Below are 21,558 nucleotides of genomic sequence, written 5' to 3'. Positions count from 1 at the left end.
GCTTTTTGGAGCAATCAAACCTATCCTTTGCTGAAGTCAGTAGACCCAAGAAGTATTGAAAAATCAAGCTACCCCCCAGGACAAGGTACAACGCTAGGGAGATCATTCATCTCAATTTTTCTGGGGCACAGTCTTGGTTTACTCCTGCTGTCCCACCACAATTATGGATAGTCCTCAATTTTCAAAAGTCTCCCAGTGTGTCATTGTAATTGACTGTACTTCAATTAAAAAAATTACTAAAATTTTAAAAAATAAATCCTGATTTGAATCTAAAAATAAAAAAGTCTCCCAGTGTGGACTGGATGTAATTAGGTGGCTACTCGAGACATCAGCCACCTCCCCAAAGGCAGGCAGGAGCCCCAAGTCCATGGTTTCTTTTGGGGGATGAGATGCTAGCTGTATCCTCTAGAAATCAGGAATTCAGCAGGGTTATGGACATTCACATCTAAGCAGAAACTCTGATGACTTCAAGGAGATCTGAGATCATGTGACTATTTCCGTTCTAAACATTTTTCATAGTGTTTCAAGCTAAATATAAACCTTTGAGGAAACTTCTTCTCTGCATCAATTTTCTCCCCTCACAAATGCAAAGCTGTTAATTTACAAACTCGCTCCCAAAGCTATCATTTTTTAAAACTAACTCATCACCTTTGGTTCCTCTCTCCTTCAACAATTCTCTATTAGCATAACGGGAAAAGCACACAGCCAGACTCTGTAGTCACATTAAGAGTAGGTCACGTGAGGAAATTAAGGGAACAGCTTGATTGACAGGGATAAATAACAATACCTAAGCCATGATTCCAGCTCATCAGCCATGAGTTCTGGCAGCCACCAAGAGTAGGAGGTGGGCAAAGGGAGCCACTGGGGACAGTTCCCAATGCAGGGCAGCCACTGTTGTTGGGACATTCACTTTCAACATTTACTTGTTTCCTTCTAGGAATCTTTTGAAAATCTGCTAGTGTGCCTTACTGGCATCTCTGAAAAGGCTTGCAGCTTAAGCCATTATCTAATACTGTCCTCGCTTTCAGTTCCATAGCAGCAAAATGATAGAGTGGGTCAGGAGCAGACGAGTAATAAGGGACTGGCCAGTTCAAGAAAGGCCTGATTGTTAGGGAGAGGTGGGAGAGGCCAAGTCGCAGAACTCCTGCTTTAAAAAATGGATTAAGCCGACTGTGTCCCAGGTGCGGTGCCAGCCTACAATGTGTTGAACTCCTCCTGCACACTAGCAACGTGATTTAACCCCTCCACTGTCACCCTCCCCACTGCCCAGCCCACATCACAAGCAGCTGAACGTGGCAGTGACCTCCACACCCTAGAAGGATCTGCCCCTGTTCTAGTGACAATTTTGAGGAGGTGTTGAGCAGCCTTCCATAATGATGTTCAACTTAAATAATACATCTGTTTTCCCAGACATTCAAAAGGCACCAAATGTCACTGACAAGCTTACATCCAAAAGCTTTGTCATTTTAACTAAAGTAAGCCAGAAAGAGAAAGGAAAAAACACCATATGATATCATTTATATGTGGAATCTAAAAAAAAAAAAAAAAAGACACAAATGAACTTATTTACAAAACAGAAACAGACTCAGACATAGAAAACAAACTTACGGTTACCAGTGGGGAAAGGTCGGGGGAGGGATAAATTGGGAGAGCAGGATTTGCAGATACTAACTACTATATACAAAATAGATAAACAACAAATTTCTTCTGTAAAGCACATGGCTATATTCAATATCTTAGAGTAACTTATAATGAAAAGGAATATAAAAAGGAATAATATATATGTATAACTGAATCACTGTGCTGTGCACCAGAAATTAACACAACATTGTAAACAGACTATAGACTTCAATTAAAAATAAACCTTTCAGTTTGTGCCTTTGGTAGGCGAGTGGAGGTGTCAAACTCTGAAGGATGCATTGAAATTGCATTTGCTTCATTTCTACCGCCCTCATACCTGAGACTAGGATGGTCTAGAGCAAGAGGCAACACTGAATCCCAACAGTGTACATCATGGAAGTAAGGCACCTGAGGGTCTGCGGTGTATGCACCCTGGTTACCCGCCCAGTGCAGTGTCCAGAAATCCTTTAGGCTTCACTCACCCCTGCTTTGCTCACCTCTCTTCCACCCTACATTCTGTTAAACTCCCTGTGAAGCTTCTCCAAAGAAGCCCAAGTCCTAGATCATCGTGCTATGAGATGACCTGTGGGGAGGATGCACCAGAGTTGGTACCCAAGACTTGCATTAGGCAGCCAGGAGTCCATGGGGAATTGTCTTTCCTTCCATCCTAAGTGTCAGTTTTCACTCTGACTTAGTATAAGGATTTCTCTTCCTATCAGATATTCCCCCTCTTCTTGACTCACACCAGAAATCTTTCTCCAGACCCTCACTGGAGTGGTTGATGGACTTTGTTCAGGTTCGGCACTGGGTGATAATTGTGAGATCCACACATTCCCCAACCTGTGTTATCTGAACTGTTTTGTTTCTATAGCAACTGAAAACAAACAGTTTCTGCTAGGGCCGACCCACTCTCAGCTCAAAGAATTAAGGACAAAAGGCACAGGTTTCACTCATCTAGAACTCCCCCATTGCATTTCTTCTAGCTTTCCTGTGGGACACGCCACTGAACTCTAGCCATGCTTGCTTGGTGTCCTCACTGCCTCTAACTTCCCAGGATGCACCAAAGAATTAAATACATCCATAGCTTGATGCACATAGTTTTTCGTTTCCCATTTATATCAGGTTCCTCCCGCTTCAGATTGGCTCTGCCAGGCTAAAATCCTCAAGACAAATTTGTATCTTAACTCCTCATAGGACTCAAGCCCTGGGACCCCTCACCTGTTCCTCTGCTGTGCAGGCGACCACCATCCTTTTTAAACATCCCAAAGTGTAAATATTTTACTCCCATAGTCAACAAGGAAACAGTTATGCATCATAAAGGGTTTTTCACGTGAACATGCAATTCGTGATTCAAGTAAGCTTTCATAAACGTAATATTTTATTGAAAGAGAGCCTTGAGGAAGAGGCAGTGTCCCATGCAGCTGCAAGTAATAACTCTGCCTCGCATTTGTTAAATTAATAAAAAGAAGGGAAAAGTACCATGCAGTTTCCTTTAGTTTTTGTGAATATATTAAAATACATCACTTGTGAATACACCGAAGATATTGGTTCTGAATACAGAGTGCATTTTTCCGAAGTGTTTTAGCCATGAGCTACATCTATGACTGCCTTGCTTCTATTCAGACTTCGAAGAACAGGTTTCTATTATAAATATTGATTCAATAAGATTATATAATTTATTAAAACCAAATGTTTAATATTCTATCAGTAAAACTTTTTCTATCCCAGACCTGGGGTCTATTAGCAATGACATGGATGAGCTGGGAACCATGAAAAGGGAACCTTGATCATCCTAATTTCCTACTAGATAAGGAGCATGATCCCAGACTTTCTGAATAGAAAACGATGTTCCTGATCCTTCTGGTCCAAATATAACAGCTAGATATCATTTCATGTTTCAACTCCTATGGGAGGAAGATTCAGAGGCAAAAACATTCAGGTAAGAAGTCATTTACTCAGAAAGATGGTTTAATAAGGGAGCCAGATTTCAGAATAACTGGCTCATTAAATTGAAAAATATTTTTTAATCTGCATATTTACCAGGTTATCAAATTTATAGTTCATCTGCCCCTGGTAGAAAAAAGAACAATGCTCTCACACAATTATTATATCCAAGAAGATCTGAGCATCACAAAAATGAGGATTCAGAGATGCTTTTGTTAGGAAGTCGGTAACTTATGAGAACACTTGATGATTTCATTTATTTTGTGACTAGAATTAAACAAAGTGACTGTTCATTTGATTTGTCTCAGGCTAGGAAGTTTGGTTGCTTTGTTTCTGTTTGTTCATTAACAACATATTGACAGAGGTTGTGGAAGCTTGGAGGATTCTGAGAACATTCATCTGGGCTCAGCACGAGATGTCATATTTGAACAATCATGTCTGCCAAGAACATGGACAGAGTGAGTGGGACCATTTCTTTCAGACACTTCTTTTTATACTTCTGTGCAATCTGAACACACTTCTTTTAGATCAACTAACAGGAGAGAAGCAACCTGGTGAAGGTCACACAAGAAACACGTAGTATAACTGCCTTGACACCAGGGGTTCCATCCAGTAGCCCAGCCAGCACGGTAGGGGAAGAGGGGGGCAGGAATAGTTCTTGTGAACAAATTCTCTTTCCACTTCACCAAACTGTACACTCCAAGAATTAAATCACCCTACCGCACTCTGAGCTTATCCATTCAGGGTAATTATACCTTCTCCACAGTAACGGTTTCTTTTGCAACGCGGAGAGAATTTTTTTTTTTTCACCGTCAAGTTGAAAAATCCTTGTATGCAATGTAATCGCGGAGTGTTTTTTATACGGAGGCATTCAATTGGCTTGCCAGAGATCCCAGGGTGACCCCCGGCTAGGCGGTAACCAGGACGGTGCATTCCTTACGTGAGCTGAGCGTCGTGTGTTAATTACACGGGTCCACAGAACGAAGGCTGCCCTTCCCGCCCAGCTTCCTTTGTAAAGGGTCAAGTCTTTACTTCCGAATTTTTTTATCTTTTTAGTCTCCATTTGGTTCCTTAATCATTCTCTTCCACGTAATGAATACTTAGCTCAGCCAAGACTTTTTCTAGTTTTGCTTTAGAGAATACTGCTTTTCATAAACATTCACTGAAATAATGCTCTCCCTGCATCTTTTCCTCAGGGATCAAGTGCCTTTTTCAGATTGCGCCTGGCCAAGCTCCGGCTTCTTACACGGCTCCAGTCCCATCACTTAACAGTGGAAGGGGGCCAGAGTCGGTGGTTTGTCAATTCTTGCCAAACAGGCTGCTGTTATCATTCACTCCTTTTTAAGACAGATGGCTGCACAGAGGGTGGATCAACGGCACGGAGGGCCTGGAGATGGGAGGGCCCACAATAATTGGCAGTTTGCTGCCGTGTCCTCAAAACCAGAGTGGGCCCCGAACATCCTCCGCATGAGGAACTCCATTTTCAAACATTAGACTATGAGATTTAAGGGCTGTCAAGTCTAACCCTTCTGCACAGTAATATTTAGACGTTAAATAATAATTAGATTCCAAAAACACACAAATACCTGGTCCTGAAAGAGGTTTTGCAGTGAACATTCAAAGAAGGAACTATAAACAGAGCTTAAAGTTTACTATTTTCCTCTGTTACAAATACGTGACAAATTATGATAGCTTTTTACTGTGTCACTAATACCCACAGTAATAAAAAATGCAGTATAACATTGGGAGGAAATTTTGTCTCAGTCTTAGATGATACAGCCCTTGTCCACCCATATGAAAATAGTTATTTGTCTTATTAATTCTATTTACATAAACAAATATTTAACATTTATACTTGCATGTTTCACCAAAAAGTCTAGCATTTAAATTAGCTTTGTAAGCTCTTGATAGAATATATCAGAAAAATAATCCCTCTGCATCTATATCCTAATTATAAAACCACTGAAAAATATATTGTTCACTGAGCCTTTCTTTTATTACTAAAATATATACATTAGTTTATGGGAAAGATGGCATAATGAGAGAAAGACTGTAACTCAATCACCCCCCTACAAATGACTGAAATGAACAAAGAGATATTAAGATGAAAGTTATCTACTTGTTCACAACTGTGAAAGCATTTCTGTGATAGTTATGTCAAAAAGTTGAGGGGTAAATTCTGCTAAACAGAATGGAATTCATTCGTATAAAATAGGTCAAAAAAGAAAATTATGTTATCTTAGTCAATGCCAAAATCATCCTGTAAAATTTAATTCACATTGTGTATAAAATATAAATAGTAGAATATTTCCATAACACAACAAAAGTAACCTGTCATACTTAATGCAGAATTTCTTAAAGCATTTTTAACCAATTTTAGGAGAACAAAACAAAAAACATAACCACATTATCAATAACTATTATTGATAACATCAGCTTAAACAAGAAAATGAAAAAAATAAAAAGGTATATATTGGGGTAGGGTGCATGCCTCACATCTGTGAGGTCCTGGGTTCCATACCCAGCAACTCCATTAAAATAAATAAATAAATAAATAAATAAATAAATAAATAAATAAATAAATAAATTAAATAAACCTAATTATGAAAAAAAGGTATAAATTTGGGAAAAAGTAAGGTATTATATTTATTTGCAGATAATATGATCACTTAGAAAATCTAAGAGAGATGACTGAAAAAAAGAAAAAACTATTAGAACTAAAGAGAATGTTTCATAAATACCTGATCCAAGAGAAATACACAAAGCAAACAGCTCTCATGTATGTGTGATACCTATTTGCTTCATTCCAGCTTTATCAGACAGTCCTGCACTGGGAATTAAGACAACTCCTGGGTAGCAGTGAGCAGCAGAATTACAAAACCCACTGCACTGGGGAAAAGGACTGGAGAAAGAGAATTTGCGGGTGAGAAGGGTATTTACACTTCACACACGCTTTTCTAATACAGCTGACACTTGAAAAGCATGGATTTGAACTGCGCGGTTCCACTTACATGTAGATTTTTTTTCAACAGTAAATATCATAGTATCACATAATCCGAGGCTGGTTGAAGCTATGGATAAGGAGAGAACTATAAATTATACAAGGCTTTTCCACCACTCAGCCAGTCAGTGCTACTAACCCCCAAGTTTTTCAAGGGTCAGCTGTATTTGAATATTTATTATGTGTAAAAACTGAGAATATTTTCATTCAAGTTTTGTTTTGGGTTCACAAATAGAAATATATTTAACATAAAAATGTTTGTAACTAGCTAGATGCATTACTTAATTCTCACAGTTGTCTACCCGCAGCCCCTTCACTTCCACTGTATTTCTGAACATAACTGATGCTTCATGAAGGTATTCCACAATGCAGCTGCTTAACGTACTCCTTGGTCTATTATCATGATTCCCCGAGGAATAAAAATCATAATTTGAGAAATACAGTTGTAATGTAATTTCAACATGACAGTTCCCTAATTCCAGGGCATTTATTGAAATATATAATTGAATCTTTATAGAATTCCAAGTTTAATTGAAATGGACATGGTTCCAGTTGTTTATATGCTAGTCTTCATTTGAGAGAGAAAATAAAGGTATTTTGGTTCATTGTAGAAGTCAGTTTAGGAATTTTGAACCAGCCTGTTGAACAAAAGAGATAAAAGAGTCTTTTTAAAAAATCCAGACAATTATTTCTTCAACTAGTATCTGTCAGTATTAGACAGAGCACCTTCAAAATGCATAATTTAATTTCATGGACTGATGCCTTTCTTGGAAGTTCAGCCTTGTGTAATTTGTAATAGTCAACTTCTCTACAGGGCCAAAGATTAAAATTTTTTTAAGTTTAATGATTTTCTTGTTGTTCTATTATGGGGTAAAACATTGTAAAATTATAACATTGTTGTATGCAACAGCATTTGGAATCCCAGGGTTTAGAATTCTCCTAACCAGAAAGAAATGTTCCTTTGGCTATGAAATGGCTATACATTATAATGGTAAAGACAATATAAATTAAAAAACCAAAATCTGTAAATTTTTCTACAATAGTAGTCAGAAGATTTAATATATCTTTCTAACTCTCTGAGGGATAAAGCATTAAGGCTATGAGGATGTGGATGATAAATACAAATCTGGCCAATAAACTCTATGAAACATTACAAACCACAAGGGGATTTGGAAAGTAGGTTATTTTCTAATGCCCACGGAGTATTTATAGAAAGCAATCACATATTAGGCAAGAGAGAACAGCTCAGTGATTCCTCCAAACCAGGTATTAAACACTGAGGTTAAGGCAATGACATTAACATGCATTTATTTATTTATTTATAAAATTTAAAAATACTCAAGCATTGGTATAAGAATTATTCTCCTATAAAATTCTTTTCTCTAAAAGATATCAAAAGGGCAATCACAGAATTCTTCTTTTTCTAAGTTGAAGTATTGTCAGTTACAGTGTGTCAATTTCTGGTGTACAGCACAGTGTCCCAGTCATAAATAAATATATACATCTATTCATTTTCAAATCCTTTTTCATTAAAGGTTATTAAAAGATACTGAATATAGTTCCTGTGTTATAAAGAAGAAATCTTTTTTTTTTTAAATCTATTTATATATAGTGGCTAACATTTGCAAATCTCTTAGAAATAGGATCAGGATAATGCTACATATCAAAAACTATGGTTCCAGTAAAGGCAAAAATCAGTGGGGAAAAAACAGATCATTAAATGCATTATTGGCATGGAAGAAATTTTATCTAGGTGTGCAATTAAAGAAAATTTTAATAGGAAAAAAATCTAAAAGATAAAGCAAGGCTGATGGATTTGAAAAAAGAAAATTAGTTGATTTGTGCTCATTCACATACCAAACAAGTAGCTGGGCCAAAATGACTTCAAAGACCACACTTTTAAATGCTTCATTATACCTGCTCTAGCACAATCAGCAAAAGAGATAGGCCACATGGATACAAAAACACCCATGAAAATGCTAAACAAGAGGAAATATTTAAATATTAAAAAAAAAGAGAATATACCGCCTGTCACAACACAAAGAGAAATAAATTCCAGATAGATACAGATGTAGATATGGGTACAGGAACAGACACAGATGCAGCAGCAAGTAAACTTTGCATGCTTTAGAATGAGTGAAACTTTCTTAAGAAAGGAAGAAAACCCAAAGTCTTAAAAGAAAGAACAGAAGTATCTTAATAGATAAAACAATCTTCCATAGCAAACGATATCAAACATGACATCAAAAAAAAAAAAACAAAAAAACCCAGCTGATATGGTAGGGAAATTTTTGTAACATGCATGTAGACTAAGAGTTAATATTCCTGTTGACCAAACTGCAAATTCATAGTAAAAAGATAAACATATCCAAGAAAAAGATGGGTGAAACAAATTCACGTGAGGGGAAACGTAAATGGTGGAAACGGATAGACAATAAGTTTATATGAAAAAAGAGTTTTAGGCTTGCTGATAGGAAAACACTAATCATAAAATGATAATTAGACTTTTTACCCATCAAACTGGCAAAACTAAAATGCACAACAATGTTAATATTCAGTGAGGATGTAGGGAAAGTGATACATTCATACATTACCAGTCATTGTGTGAATTGAAAAATCTAGCAAAATGTACAGAAATGAAGACACAAATAATTGAAGATATATGTGCAAAGAGGTTTCTCACAACAATATCTGTAGTAGCAGAAACTTGAAATTCCTGTCAATAGAGGGAATGTTAGATATGTAAGTAGCAGCCCAGAGGAATGGCCAAAAGACAGCAACCACGCACCCATACAGAAAGTCTAAAATAGGTGAGTGTCGCTGAACAACTTTCTGGTTATAATGGAAACATCACCCCTGAAAACAGCTTTCCTGGAAAATGCAAAAAATAATCATTTCAAGAAGTAGACACCTAAGTAGATCAATACCTATGAGCAAAAAGAAAAGGTGACATTATCAAATAATTGCTTTTAAAAGAAAATTAAGTCCAGAGATGTTCATGAATGAATGTATCACTTCTTCAGAGAACAGATAATTCCCATGGAATTTAAACTCTTCCAGGAATTAGTAAGCAATAAAAATTTTCCCTATTTGTTCTTTTTCTTTTCTTTTTTGGTGAAATATACACAGAATAGTACATGAAGGCTAAATGATGAATATTTATTAAGTAGCCCCTCTGAGACCACCATGCAGTCACAGATGGAACATTTCCTGTACACCTGATACCCTCTGCATCCAACTCCCTACCAAGTCCCTTCACTCTCCCAGTGAGGTAACTAGTGTCATAACTCTCATTAATAACTTCCTTGCTCTTCTTTTTGGTTTTAACCCACAGAAGCATCCCCAAATGATACGGTTTAGTTTTTCACATTTTAAATTTTAGATAAATGTATGTATTCTCCAGTGGCTGGACTCTTATTTTTAACTGAAGTACAGTCAGTTACATGGGTCAAATTCTGGTGTACAGTACAATGTCCCAGTCATGCACATACATACATATGTTCATTTTCATATTCTTTTTCATTAAAGGTTATTACAAGATATTGAATATAGTTCCCTATGCTAGAAGAAATTTGTTTTTTATCTATTTTTATATATAGTGGCTAACCTTTGCAAATCTCAGACTCCCAAATTTATCCCTTCCCACCCTCTTTCCCCCAGTAATCATAAGATTGTTTACTATGTCTGCAAGTCTGTTTCTGTTTCACAGATGAGTTCATTAGTGCCCTTTTTTTCTTTTTATCATTTCCACAAATAAGTGATATCATATGGTATTTTTCTTTCTCTTTTTGGCTTACTTCACTTAGAATGACGATCTCCAGGTCCAACCACGTTGCTGCAAATGGCATTACTTTATTCTTTTTTTTTCTTTTAACTTTATTCTTTTTTATGGTTGAGTAGTATTCCATGGTGTAAATATACTACATCTTCTTTATCTAGTTATCTGTCAGTGGACATTTAGGTTGCTTCCATGTTCTGGATATTGTATATAGTACTGATATGAACATTGGGGTGCATGTATTTTTTGAATTAGAGTTTAGTGGCTGGAATCTTTTATTCCATATTTTCTTTGTAAAATTTATTTGTGTTGTTGCATGTTACTCTACTCCATTCACTTTTATTAATTACTCCATTATATAAGTGCCATTGTATGAAAAGTCTGCAAGTTAGTTATCCAGTTTACTATTGATGGATTTGAGCTGTTTCAAGTTTTTATCTAGTGCAAAAATGCTGCTGGGAACATCTCTATATATGTCTCCTAATATATGGGTATATATTTCTCTAGGATGCACTCCCAGGAATGAAACTGCTATGTTACAAGGTACGCATGTTATTAAATTTACTAGGAGATGCTAAACTGTTTCCCAAAGTTGTTATACCAATTTGCATATTATGTACAGCTTATGAAATTTTCCATTGCTCTACATCCTAATTTTTAATGTTTGACAATCTGGTGGTTGTGATTTTAAATTTGATTTACTATTGAAGCTGAGTATTTTAACCTATTTTTACTGATCATTTAGATTTACTCTTTTGTGAAGTATCCATTCAAATATTTGGTCCTTATTTCTATTGGTTTCTCTTTTTTTAAAAAATCAACATTTGAAAATGTTTCACATGCAAATCCTGTATTAGTCATGTGTATTATAAAATATTTTCTCCGATTCTTTGGCTTTTAACCCTTTATGGTATTTTCTCATGATCAGAAACACTGAATTTTACTGTAGTTGGATTTATCACTTTCCTTACCATACAGATTTTTTGTCTTGTTTAAAATATCTTTCTACATCTCCAAGTTAATAAAGGTATTCTTCTATGTTACCCTGCAAAAGTCTGTAGCTCCCATTTAGATCTGCATGTACCTACTGACTTTGTACAGTCCAATAGCATTTTTTCCATATAGGTATCTAATTGCTGGAGCATCATTTATTAAAGACTTATATTCATTAAATATGCATAAATTCATGGATCTATTTCTTGTTCCTTTACTCTGGTTTAACTAGCTCTGCACTAATAATACACCGTCTTAATCATTGTAACACTATCATACATTTTGAAAATTGATAGGGAAAGCCCTTCTGCCTTATCTAGGCTTTCTTGAACTTTTACACTTCTATATAAATTAGGATTTTGATTAGAATTGCAATAAACATAAATCAACTTGTGAAATGAGACACAAATGGCTTGCATCTAAGGTATCTACCTCTTCACTGAGGAATTATTTTGTGGGTAAAAAAACTGCTCTCTATTTTATCTTATACTTCAAAGACTCTCCATCAAGAAAGTATGTCAAGTTTCCTTCTTGATATATTTCAAGTCCGTGTTTCTAAAATTCATGATCCATCAAACAGGTGGGATTTTACACAGCTATTCTAATATTGGCACTTTAACAATATTTATCAAGTTTAAAATGAATTATTTTTATGTATTAAGGCTTTTAATGAAGTTTTCTTGATTGTTGATTTTGTGAAAAGAAACTCTTTATATGCCAAGTTCTGCAGAATAAATTTAGCACCCTGCTTTACACACACATACACACACACACACACGTATATCAATATTGCATGAAATTGAAAATTGATGGGAATTATTATTTTGAAGGTTCAGAAAGCATATCTGAGTTGTGTTAATACAGAAAACTATAAGCTTAATTAATATATTTTAACTTTTTCTTATAGCTATAACATGCTAGTAATATATCATTTGGAAAGCATAGAGAAAAAAGAAAAACAAATAAAAAATCACACAAAATGATTTCAATGAAACTAGCAACTTAACATTATTATGAACTGAATTTCTTCCTTGATTGTATCTACATCCATATATCTCTGTCTCCTACATGTCTATATATCTTATAATCATATAAAAATAGTTATTTCAATAACTGACACGAGATCCTTTGGTAGCTTCAAGGGCAATTTATTTAATATTTTCAAAGAACAGACAATTTCAATTCTGTTTAATTTTCTTTAGTGCACAGGAAAAGATGAAAGGCTATTCGATTCATTTTCTGAAACTAGAAAAACCTTGAAGCTAAAATGTGGCAATCAGCAGATGTAAATAAACAGAGACGAAACTCATTTAGGAATGTAGAAAGAAAATTTGTAAATAAAATACCAGAAAATGATTTAAACAGGACATTAAAAGACCAATCTACCAGATCAAGTAGAGTTCATCTCAGGGATGTAAGGATGGCTTAAAATTTGAAAATTTATAAATGTGTTTTGTAACACCATCAAGTCCAATAGGAAAACAGGGGCACTGAGAAGGGAGGTCAGATCTACTACACTTGAATTCTAAACTGGGGCTTTGGAATGATGAACAGAAAGCCAGCCCCTTGTCCCAGAGAAATCAAGGGACAGTCAGGCACCCACCAAGACAAATGAGCCTGCCATGCTTAGCTGGCCCAGTCTCCTCTCCACTTCCTATACAGACTGCAGAGCAGACAAGATCACGTTGCCAAAGCAGTTTGAACAAAGAGGGAACCCAAAGAGAATTTTTTAGATGAATACCACATATAAGTTCTCTGTTCCTATTTAAAGATGAGTAAACAGAAAATGCAAAATGTTATTCTCTGTGAGAGGAGGGAAATGCAACAATCAAGTGTTACAGGAAGAACATAGGTTTTTAACTTCAGAAATAGAAACCATGAAATAAGGGATCAAAGTGATGTTATAAGGTAGAAGCATGAAATAAAAACTAAGGCTGGCTTATAGGAGAGTATCAGTTTTAAAAAAGATTAGATAAGTATTAACTTGAAAAGCTCAGTTATAAAAGTAATTTCAAGCACTATGAAGGAGAAAAGGAAAAATTGAACAATTAATTTAAATTTTAATTGTGAGATATAATCAAATTTTTGGTGTATGTTATTACAATATTTTGTCTATGTGGGTGTGAAGAAGGTATGACTGCCTATGCATTGAGTATAATAAATTTATAATATATATTTATATATATTTAATAAATAAATTATAATAAATAAATATATTATATATTCTTAATGCTCGTACCTGTATTCTAATATGCCATTTTATGTAACACCAGTTAATGATTCAGTAGCAGCTTTTGGGGAAAAAAGAAATTTTACATTTTAACACAGAGGAAAAATTTTGCAGAGAAAAACATTGAATACATTAATACATATTTATAACATTTTCTTCTTTCATACCACAAAGTTTGAATCTAAACCTCCTTCAAACTCAGAAACTAAAAACTGCGTGAATCACTTGGGCCGCAGCCCGTGGTGTGAGCATCATGGAGACACACTGCTTTTCTTAATTCCGGATCAGATGCTTCACCATTTTGAGGGCCTTTATGATCACTAGTGCAATTTCAAGGACGATCAAAGAATACTTGAGTTTGATTCCATTTCCAAATTCAGTAAAGGCCTAGTTTTGTTTCATTTTGTTTCATTTTAATAGACTGACCATGCAGAATTTTTTAAAGTTTTCCTTGCAAGCCTGATGGAAAATTTCAACCGATGATATTTGGCACCTGAATGACATCTTTGAAAATTCCAGGATCCTTTTTTTCCCTTAGCTTTCCTGAGGTATAATTAGAACATGAAACTATATATATATATCTGTAAGATGACCATTTGATAGACATATACATTGTGAAATGATTACCACAATCAGAATCAGGTTAATTGTCACATCCATCATTTCACAGTTACCTTTTAGTGTCTGTGTGTGTGTGTATGCATGTGTGTTGAGAATATATACTCTCTTAGCAAATTTCAAGGATCCTAATTGTATGACTTCATGTGTGACAGGCTGTCTGCTGTATGAACAACTACTAATTTCAATGTTTCATCCCACTGCAATATTTGGAAAGTATTTTCAGCAACAAAAGAATCCATATTTAACTTATAAATACTTGAGACATTACCAATGAACACAACTAAAGTGATAATCAATCAACAAGTTCCCCTCAGACACCACGAGGTTCCCACGTGGGCAGACAACAACCACGTCTCGACACACTCCCTGGCTTGGCAGCTGCCAAAACTGTTTTGACATCGATTATAAGACACAGCATGATTTCACCAATTCAGACAAAGCATGCATCTTTGAATGGAGAACATTCAGAAATAAGAGTGCAAATGTACTTTATATATTTTCACAGGAGTGACATTATAATAGGGCACATTTTTTCACTTTTAGGCTATTTATTATTTTTCCATGCTATTATCTATTCTTTTCAAGCATTTTTTTAATAGTAGAATAATATTTGTTTCATGGTTATGTCATATTAAAACCATTATTTCAACCATATTCCTTATTTATAATTCTATGTTACTCTAAGTAAGAGTGGAATGTAGCTAAATCTTTGTGAATATCCAGGACCATTTCCTTAATATAAATTCCTAAAGGCAGAGTTTTTGGATCCAAGGATATGCATATCCTTAGAAAGGATCTGAATGCATCTGGCCTAAGTGCCCAATAGGAAAAACATACCCTACCTTCCCCCTCCCTCCCTCTCCCCTTCCCCAACCCTCCACCTCTTCCTCCTCTGCCTTCATAAGAAGCCTTCCTTACGTTCCTCAAATGGTTAAGGGACCCTACTTCTTCTCTATCTTAAGTTTTTCACTGCTGTGTGTATGCATGTGCTTATAATCGCCCTCATCGTAAACAAGGTTTGAGGCTACAGGGTATGTTAATTACAGATGTGCAGTCTGTGTGTCTTTATTTGGACTTGGCTCCTGCTGAACAAGCTCCTTGGATTATCCATCTTTGTATCGCCAGCACCTAATACAGTAAATTTTCAGTTGAATGAGTCCAGGAGAGAACACATGTCTGCTTTTGTTTGTTTTTTCAGCTATTATGTAGGGTTTTTTTTTTCTTTTTTCTTTTCAAGTTTCCTGGGACTTTATCTGACCTGAGCAATTAATTTCAAAAAAGAAAGGAAAATAATATTATATATAGCTTTGTAAACTCAGACACCCTCAGTTCAATAGTGTAGTATGCTCTGATACTAATGTAGCAACGACTAATCATCCAACTCCATCAGGAAGGAGAAACTCAGAGGTTATAAACACTTGAGTTGAGAAACTTCAATATTTATTCCCAAGGAAGACAACATTTTCTCCAAACAAGAAGCCATTCATAAGAAATGCACACAGGATTGAACCTCATGTCCTTAGCCCTTCTGACTTAGTAGGGAGAATTGGTTACCACACTTAAAATGTTAAAAATAAGAATACAGTAGCTCTGCATAAGAGACACTTTTCTTCCTCATGTGATCGAGAGACTGCCAGATTGCTGGTCCATTATTTTGGCAGGTGTCTCTTGGAATGAACTGTGGAGAGGCCTGGCATGATCTGACAGCACTTTGACAAGACAGTGTCTCCGATGTGCAGTTCCCGAGCAAATCGGCTTCAGAGTCAGTCTCCCTCCATGAATTTCAGGTCAGAGTGATCAGAGACAGCCATGTCAGTTTGGATTAGTCTCCTCCAGTCTCCAAAGACAGCACAGGTTCTCTGTCAGCTCTCTTTGGACAGGCTGCATAATTAGCCTCAAGTTTGAATAAAGTGAAGGAAGTGAATTTACTAGATTTCCAAAAGAAAAAGACTTTCCATGGGCATTCCTCATGGAGGCTTCAGAAAAGCCAGCCTTTCCCAAGTACTAGCTACTCAACTTCAAAATGCACTTGATTTCTTTAAGTCCACGTTTCTTCATCTGAAAAATGGGTGTGATCATAACACCAACCCCTCAGACCTGTTGTGTGGCTGAAATGTTATAACCCACACAACGTTCTTTGGATGTTGCCTGGTTCTAACTCTGGCTCAGTAACGTCAACTCTCACAATTCCAAAGATGACTTCTTTACCTTGTGGCAATTGGGGATCATGATCTGTATGGGCATTTGAAGAACTCATTTCACACACAAATCCATCAACCACTTAGGCATAACACGTAATGTGTAATGTAATGTGTAATGTGTCTACATCTCAGCAGAGCCTCAGGCAATCCTGAGAAAATAAACACAAACGCACATTGAAATTCTGTCCACCTCACCATTCTCTGTTTTATTGTATTCTACATTTATAACATTTATAAAGGTATCTCTTTTTATTACCCAAGTAAAATATGATCATTATGAAAATTTGGAAGACACAAAAACCTTGCGCACGCACACAACCAACAGTAATTCCATGATTCTGATGTAAATACAGATCACATGAAGGTATTTATCTTTCCAGTCTTTATGGATGCATAAAATATACGCAAATAAATTATAATTAAGACTATGTTGTCCTTACTTTTACTTTTCATTTAATATTATCTTGTGAAGATTTTCAGCATCTTTAAATATCCAAAGCTCTGACTACACAAGTTTGTTTAAATAATCTCTTGTTTGACATTTAAATTCTTCCTAAATTGAATCTGTTATGAGTTATCTTCCACTGAATGTGCTTTCATGCACATCTTTATAAAATAAATGGAATATGTGGTTCCTAAAGATTGTAAGGTTGTCATAAATACATGAAAATACATAGTATTTTTAATAGATTGTATTCTGAGGATGCAATAGATTGCTTCATCTGCGGATGTCAATTTTTTCTCTCTTTTGCTAGTATTGGGTATTAACATGAAAATACATTTTGTCTTGACACATTAAAAAAAAACAAAACTTTATCTGCTGCTTTATTTTGCATTTTTAGATCTATTGCCAGTGTACATTTGTTTATGCATTTTCCACTTAAAATATTTATTGAGTGCCTATTTTGTGCCAAATTTATTGCTGATAAAATATTTCATTTGTTCATCCATTTTTTTAAAAGCATTTGTTGAGGTTTTGCTATTTAACTGCCATTTGCATTTTTCCTGTTGTGATTTCCAATTTCTTGTTGCAAAATTTTCTTGATTCAGAAAGATGTCTGCTTTTCCCAGGAATACTTTGTCAAAATTCATAATATAGAATACCAGCCCTTAGTCCATCATATAGCCTGCCATTAGTTTTCCAGTTTTGCGTGGCTTTTAATAATATTTACTTATAAATTAGTATTTTCATTTACAAAGGAAATACATATTTTTATAAAGTTAACATAATAAACTAGCTGGAGATAGCCTGGCATTTCTTCTTTGTAACATAACTGTTTGGGAAATAGTGCTCTACACTGGAATTTGATACAACATTGTAAAATGACTATAACCCAATAAAAAATGTTAAAAAAAAACTGTTTGGGGAGATATGGGGAGCACAGGGGGATGAATGCTCCTGCATATTCATAAGTTTGGGATTTTTTAAAATAAAATAATTATTATTTTTCCAGCATACATGTAGGTACTGGCTATGTTTCTTAAATTTTGCTCAGCCCATTGTAAATCATTTTGATTTTACAAATTTTATTCACACCAGAAGAGACTTCCGAAAGTTCTGTTCAGCATCTCATTGTCAAGATTTGCCACATAAAATTGGGCAGATTTTGTAAAGGTGAGAATCAGGTTCAACTTGAAGCATGCCTGAAGTGCTTTCAAACACATGCATTTTGAACTAGTCAACATTTCCAGTTGTCCTCAGTGGCAGTGTGTGATTATTGAAAAGTCACAATCTCTCTCCTCTTAAAGTTTTTTTTATAAATATGGGTTTAATTAATTAAATATTAGCCTACTGTCTTTTTATACAGGGCACTACACAGTGGAAATCCATGACTCATTTTGTTTGTTCAAACTGCAGATTTGAAATCTGCTACATTCACATCCCTACAGCTCTCAGCACTGTGAGAGATAAAGATAAACACTGAATGAATGGCAGTTGCCTTGTTTTGCATTTATTCTGGCCTTTGAGCTCAAATTTTTAGCATTGCACTGCTCTTTCCTGTGCTTGCATGAGGTGAGGACTCCTCCTTCAAAGCCCTCATAATCACTAAGGATAATTTATGTTATCAGAAAATAGAAAAATTCAAAAGGATATGTGCTTTTCCATTATATAATGTGTATTTGACTAAGTCTGTATTTTTCCACACTGGTTTCCCCAGCACCTACTAGCTGATATAGAGAGACTATCAGTAAACAGAATTTGAGTGAATAGATAATAACTGTGATAACCTGTTGCTACTGTATTTTAAGGTACTCTGCCCATAAAATATTCATTCATCAGTTGTTATAATGATAGCTAATCCCACAGTAGGAAAATGTGGTGTCATTTTCATAGCTTTCCAGTTTGATACACTATCAAAATAGGAATGCCTTTAAAACTCAATTTGGTACAATTGAGCAGGGGCTTTATGTGAAACTTTGCTCCGTATTAAACTGCTGGTCAGTTCTTCTTGTAGTGTTAATTCCTGTATTCAGTTCCACAGGGAATAGCCCCCTCCTTCTGGAATTCTACTTAATCAAGTATCAAGCAATGGAGAGTTCACTGGACAGGAAGTTAGGGAGCTGGGCTGGACTCTTGGCTCTGTTGCTTACATGCTGTGTATCACAGGAGAACCTGACTTACCTCTCTGTTTTGTTATTTCCACTCTGGGCTTCATACAAGAACAGGATTGTGAGAATTCACTAGGATTACAATGTGACCATTCTTTTTTTAGAGCATGTCTTATCATCGGCACTTGCTAAACATTAGTTCCCTTTCTCAGTTCAAGTAAAAGAATTTGCCTTATTTTACTTCTCTTCATGTGGCTTGAGCAAATTAATCTGTTAGGCTAGGTAGAGAGTAAAGCTCTAAAAAAGTGAACAGGGATGGACTACTTTTATTATTAAAAAAGCACGTATCATCTAGTTCTTTAAGTGTCAAAAAAATGGACTTTCTCCATTTTCAAAATATCTTGATGAGATCCCAGCCTGTTTCCAGTCTCCTGTGACACAGACGATACTGCTGTTTGTTCTGTAAATTCCATGATGTCGCCAGCATCAACAGACATGCCCTTTCACACTATAAGAAGAGTATACTGTCCCCCTGCCCCAAGGTAAAAAAATTCCACAAAAACAAAGCATTCGCAGGTAGGGGATTACTGGCAGGTCTAGAGGCGAGCAGAACAGACCTCAGGTAGATGTCGATATTCCCAGCCCCCTGCCAGCGCTCACCACAATCCAGCAACGCGCACTTGGACCGTCACTTCCACTCCCCTCCCAACCCCCACCGGCCACCTTGCTCTTCCAAAGGCAGTCGCTCTGCACCAGAAACATGAAGCACAAGAGGATCTGTGCTCCATTACCAATGTCTTTATGAAATTCCACTACATCCTGCAAAGCCTGCTCTTTCTGCCAGACATCCTTTCTCTCCATTCTTTACAAATCCTTCATATTTAATATTCAAATGTTAATATCCATTCATCTATGTATGACCTTGATAAAGGATGTTGCTAGAATGAACCTGACCTGGCCAGTGTTGGGGGATGGCCTCAAGCTCCAAATGAACGTTGATTTTGGGTAAGTTCTCCGGATATCAGTCTCCTCAGGGACCGGAACCCAAACCAGGCACTACGAGAAATGACTGGATCTACTTCCTCCCTGTTCATTCATTGGTCATTCACCACTGGATCTAAGGAGATATCTGAGATTACAAGGAATTGGTTTTAACAAGCTCTCCTTTGAAAATCGAGCATACCTACAAATCCTTTAACAAGGAAAATTTACCCACTCAAAACTTCACATTCTATATCAAGTAATTTAGTATCTAATCTAAGGTATTAAGAGGGGCATGACTCCCAGGACAAGGACTGTGGCAGACTTTGAGTTGCCACCTCATAATTTTCTTTTTTAAATTAGTTCACAAGAGCCAGAGTGAGACCCTAGGAGGCAGTGTGGTCTAGGGGACCAAACATTGGCTTAGGAATCAAGCAAACAAGGATTTAGTTTCTAGAAGCGTGACTTATGAACAGAGTGACTTATCTCAAATCATTTTTTTGTTTGTTACAAATATGGAACCTAGGCTCTGAGAGTTTAAGTAATTTTGCCTAAGCTGGGAAAAAGTAAATTATTAATCCATATCTGACAGGCTTTGAATCTGTACTCTTTCCCATATGTTATACTAGCCAGCAAAACAGGAAAGCTAAAAATGATTTTTTTCTCATCGGCTATAACCCATAAATCTGCTGTACCCAACTTTATGATGGAGATGGAGAAGACTGAGGCCTGGGCAGATACTTAGGACACTAAGTCAAGGAAGCCCTGGGCTCTGGAGTAAGAAGTCCCACAAGGAGAGTTAGAGCAAATAATTCTTTTCCAAGCAGAGGGTAGAAGACTAGGCTGACGTTCAATAGGGCTTGACTAGAGTATTCTGGTGTTACTTCTTTAAACATGTCTCTATCAATGCAGATCACTATGTTTTATATACTCTGTTAATGTTGATACTTTTCTGATTTGGCCAGACAGCCTGCTTATTTAAAAAACAATATTATCTTAACTGACTATATTTCAATAAAAGGCAAAAATTATTATCTTAAAATTCTCTAATGAAAACAGAACAGCAGGCAGCTGTATTTCTTATACATAAAGTGTTACTGTAATTATGACAGGCTTCTGTATTTCTGAAGACCAGTAACTAGATTTATCACAACTGAGGTCGGGTCCCCACTCTCTCAGTTATCAGTTGGATGACCTGGATGTGTAACTGAATGGTGCTCAACTCCCTCAACTATAAAATAGAGATAATGAGGTTTCCCTCACATAATAGTTATTTGGCAAGTAGGTGAAATAATTTAAAATGTAGGTGATGGATGAATTGGAGCATGAGGTTTCTATGCAGAGGCGTACCAATTTGTCTTTGGAGCCCAGAAACCTCCTGGAAGGGAAGAAACTGAGATCCTGAGATTCAAAATTAAGAAAATGTACTGGAGGAGGCCAAGACAATGCTAACCAATAGGCAGGGGCAAGTAAGGGAAGTGAGGGCCCTAAACTAAAATGACACTAGCATCACAAAAAAGGCTGCAGACCAGCTCCAGCACTAAATCTGAGAGAGGGCTGGTGTACTGAAAGGACAGAGGAAAAGGGAGGCCACCCAATCCAGCTCTCCTGGGACAGGCTTGCACTCAGAGGAAGTGAC

General features: G+C 36.1%; 1 protein-coding gene across 1 annotated transcript in view; it reads right to left on the bottom strand.

The window, feature by feature from the left end:
• Nucleotides 1–21,558, bottom strand: part of LOC141577578 (uncharacterized) — a 736,830-nt gene that overhangs the window by 444,983 nt on the left and 270,289 nt on the right. The gene's annotated exons all lie outside the window — the stretch shown is intronic.

The sequence above is a fragment of the Camelus bactrianus genome, chromosome 4 (assembly GCF_048773025.1).
Source record: "Camelus bactrianus isolate YW-2024 breed Bactrian camel chromosome 4, ASM4877302v1, whole genome shotgun sequence".
In the NCBI taxonomy this organism is placed as follows: Eukaryota; Metazoa; Chordata; class Mammalia; order Artiodactyla; family Camelidae; genus Camelus; species Camelus bactrianus.
This window is presented reverse-complemented; position numbering and strand designations above follow the sequence as displayed.